General features: G+C 34.7%; 1 non-coding gene across 1 annotated transcript; it reads left to right on the forward strand.

The window, feature by feature from the left end:
• The first annotated feature begins 290 nt into the window (after positions 1–290).
• On the forward strand, positions 291–397 carry LOC124886946. The gene has a single exon (XR_007044342.1). It is a non-coding gene; the product is annotated as a small nucleolar RNA R71 (small nucleolar RNA).
• The last annotated feature ends 3953 nt before the right edge of the window (positions 398–4350 follow it).

The following is a 4350-nucleotide window of genomic DNA, read 5'->3' on the forward strand; positions in this document are numbered from 1 at the left end:
TTTTACCCAATTTTAAGTTGTTAAGTTGAGCAGTCATATGGTTCTGTATTGCTGTAATCTCTGATTGTAAAGTAGTGAATGGGTCAACCTCTGAAACCCCTGCAACTTTCTTGGGAGCATTCCTCGAGTCTGCATGCCAATCAGGATTACCTTGTGCAATTTAATTCAGCAAGGTATATGATTGTTCATATGTTTTCTCCATAGCTTGGCCCCCTACTGCTGAATCTAAGAGAATTTTTGTATTAGACTCAAGGCCTTCTGTGAATGTATGCACTAAAACATCATTCGATTGATGGTGATGAGGACAACTTTTGAGCATTCCCTTAAATCTCTCCCAAGCTTGGTAGAGATTTTCTCCATCTTTCTATCTGAAACTCAATATCTCACTCATTAATCGAGCCGCTTTATGAGATGGAAAATATTGAATGAGGAACCTTTGAGCACATTCTTCCAATGTAGTGATGGATTGGTATAGTTCAGCAAGTAACCATCTTTTTGCTTCCCCCATAAGAGCAAATGGGAAGAGTGTCAATCTGACATAATCAACACTCACATCTTCAGGAATATATGTGTCTTTTATCTCCAGAATGGTTTGTAAATGTTGCTATGGATTCTCATGTGAAAGTCCTTGAAATTCTCCCATAGATTTCAACAATTGCACCATATTTTGTTTTAATTCTCATCGACCTCCTTGTTCAGGCTTCAGGATACTGTTAGTCACAAAGAGCGTAAGTAGGATTTCCACTTCTCAAACAGGTCTTGTGACTGGTTGAACAGGAACAGCTGGAGATAGAACATTTCCAATATTTGGATTAGCAACTATAGGATCGAGTCTTTATTCCATCGATTGAGCTCTTCATCTCTGATGAAAATTCACTTCTGGTTCTGCAAAGGGCTCTACTAACTCTTTGTCTCTCGCCAGTCCAACATTCAGCTAAACCTGCAAAAATTCAGCCACTAAGATCAAGTTTTTAACACTTAAACTTATGATCAATAATAAAAAATTAAAGTAATTTATTAATTCTATTTGATCCCCAGCAACGATGCAAAAAACTTGTTGAGTCTCTACGTGCATGCAAGTGTATGTGATCGTGCAACTAAAATAAATACTTAGACAGTCAGATATCATTCCCTCGAGGATCAATAAACTAGAAATTCATTCAATCTTTAGTTTAAGACAATTGAGTATTAAGTGTTTGATTGTATCAAGATTAATATGCTTTTGTAAATAAAATTTAAATTACTAAACAAGACATAATTTATGACGACTTAAGCAAAGTAAGAAACGGTTGTAATCAATAATGAGGATGATTCTAGGGTTGAGGTATTTTGAACAATCATACAATTCTCTATTCTATTCACAGTCTAATTGGTTACCGGGTTGGTGGTTCGCAAGGTTTATGCCACAATCTTAGTCTCCCAACCTCAGATCTTCTATCAATTGAATGTTGTAACTACAAATCCCGCAGAATTACAACAAATCTTCTAGATTCATGAAGTTGTCTTCCTGCAAGTGAACTAAGAAAGGCTTCTAGGTATATCCCTATCCTAAATGCTAATCAAATCCCTTATTTTATAAAAGAATAAGAACCTTACGCCCTAATTTCTTCGTTCTATCCTATGATTCTCCTCCCATATTCACATAGAAATATAAATTTATTCTAATGGTGGCCAATCATTAAAATAGTAAGCTCAATAAATTAGGAACAACCCATGTAATAATCCCAAAAAAAAACTATGAATAAGAATATTAAATAGTACTCGTGTTCTTAGCCTCAACCCAGAAAGGGGGTGTTTAGCTACTCATGTATGAATTAACCCTCCAAAATAAGTAACAAATCATACCCAAATCAATCCTTGAAATACAGAAATTGAAAAGAATGTTTATGAACCCTAAAAGAGAGAAATTTCTATTTTTCCACCGCTGCTCTACTTGAAAAAAGTCCCCCATATTATCTTGGATTTTTCCTGTTATAGTTGGGACATAAAATACTTAAAATATTCCCGATTTGTCCACCCGGCGCATCGCGCCATGACTAAGATTGCTATTTTCCATTAAAATCTAGGAAATCATGGAGCTTAAGTATTCCCCAACAATTGTAAAATACACCCTCACCGCCACACGCCACTATCGCGATGAGCCACTGGATTGGAATAATTGTGAAATGATCATCCTCCACGACGCGCTAAACCTTCAGGTCACCAAATCTGATAAACTAACTTTCTTCGCGGCGTGGGGGGTTTTGCGAACCTTCACTGGAATTCGAACACTGTTATTTTGTTGCTCTTCATGATGCAGAGTGTCTTCAAATGCGGATTTCTTCTTCTCAACTTCCTTTTTCCAGCTTAATTTTAGTCCCTTACATTCCTTCACTACTTTCATATCCTCGTTGTATCCAATTATGCACAATTCTTCATGATTTTGCACCTAAAAGTACTAATCATATCCATTAGGTACAAGACGAAATAAAAGTTGAATTATACTTAAGAATTCATACAACAGTTCTTAAACTAAGTTCAAATATGGGTGCATAATGGTACTTTGAGCATATAAATATACCCAAGATCAGTTGATAATCATAAATTGTGGACATACTAAGTTAATTTCTTGGTGGTGAGTATGCGCACACGTACACACATATATACCTATTGGATGGATTGGATATCATCATATTGAGTTGATTCTGAGCATTAAATCATCCTTTCATACATATACATTCATAAGATAATGTTACCATTGAGGAATTCTAATTTTGTAAAAAAAAACCTTTTTTTATAAAACCCTCTTTCTAAAAATGAGCCGTAGAGGTGGATTGAGCTTTTAGTTATGAGATATAGTATATGGGTTGCAAACCCCCATGGTTCCTACTTAGGATCTTCAATCTTGGTCAATGTATACAAAAATTCATGTGATGACTTTCACCATTTTTCATATCCACATTGCATTTGCATATTTATCTTCTATGATTTTTTTAGTTTCCTTTACTTGTGTTAGTTTCGGTATATTTTTCATGTATATCTTTGTTGTTTCTATTTATGTATATATATATATATATGTGTATATATATATATATATGTAAATATATATATATATGTATATATAAATAAATATTAAACTGTTGGTGAATGTAGTGTGAGCTACCTTTTGGGACTTTTCTTCTTGTAGGTAAAATGTTTCTATTCTTTCATTATTTATATTTTTTTCTGCTTTACTCAATCGGCCTATAATACCTACTAATTACAAGTGGACCATACTCATTCCTATTGTTCCCTTTGGTGCAGATCACCATTTGATCGCCCTGCAATATAGTTGATTTATTTGGAGATTCTTATTTAGAGTTAATGATTTGCTCTTGAGTATGACGCTGATTCAGACCTCATCTATCCTTACTTGTCTTTATTTATGACTTGGAGATTGTTGTGTATTTTCATATAATGACCCTCCAGGTTATTTTTGGAATTTTTGTTAATTTTCACCATTTAGATCTTTTCTATAGCTACCCCAAGTCATTTATAACTTGCCAGAACTGACAATTAAGTAATTGGGCAGTTCATTTAATTTTTTGAGCCATTTTCTTATTTTGATGTCTTCATTGGATAAAATTGGTTATCGGGTGAAAACCTCAGTCAAACGACCTTCTATTCATATTAAGATAGTTCCAAAAGCTTAAGAACATCGATTTTAAGCTTGGAGGACCTTGGTTCGAGTCTCGAGTCTTTTGAACTCATTTTGAACAATTGGCTGGAAGTTAAGAAAAATGGCATGTGGGAGTAGGACCCGTTTTTCATACAAACAACCATGGATGGAAATTTAGACTATTCCATTGAGTTTGGAATGTCTTAATTGGGTATCATAGTACTTTGGCAAATATAGGATCCTAAATGAATCCCGATGGGTCAGTAGAGACTTAGAAATTTCCAAGTCTCAGTTGATGGTGGTTCCTCGCTTAAGTACCCATTTGGTCACTTAAGTAAAGGCACTTAAGTCTCAATCGGTCACTTTAGCAGCCTAGTTTTCTCAATAGGTATTGCTTAAGCAATTATTTAGAGCTTAAGGAATGGCCACTTAAGTGGCCAATGGTGGCTTAAGTGACATGTGCAGGGGGTTAGAAAGTATCGCTAAGGCGACACTCTGTTTCTTACATGATGACTACTTAAGTGAACTAGTGTTTTCTTAAGCGACACCTTAGAGCCTTATAATTCTCAACTTAGCCATTATATCTCATTTTCACCCATTTTCAAGAGTTTACAACCTTAAATATTATGAAAACTGAGGAAAACTATCAGTGAGATTTAGAGTGTTTGTTAGCTTGAGAAATACGTTTCTTCTTTGTATTCTTGTTAAGATTC

This window comes from Capsicum annuum, chromosome 8, assembly GCF_002878395.1.
Source record: "Capsicum annuum cultivar UCD-10X-F1 chromosome 8, UCD10Xv1.1, whole genome shotgun sequence".
NCBI lineage: Eukaryota > Viridiplantae > Streptophyta > Magnoliopsida > Solanales > Solanaceae > Capsicum > Capsicum annuum.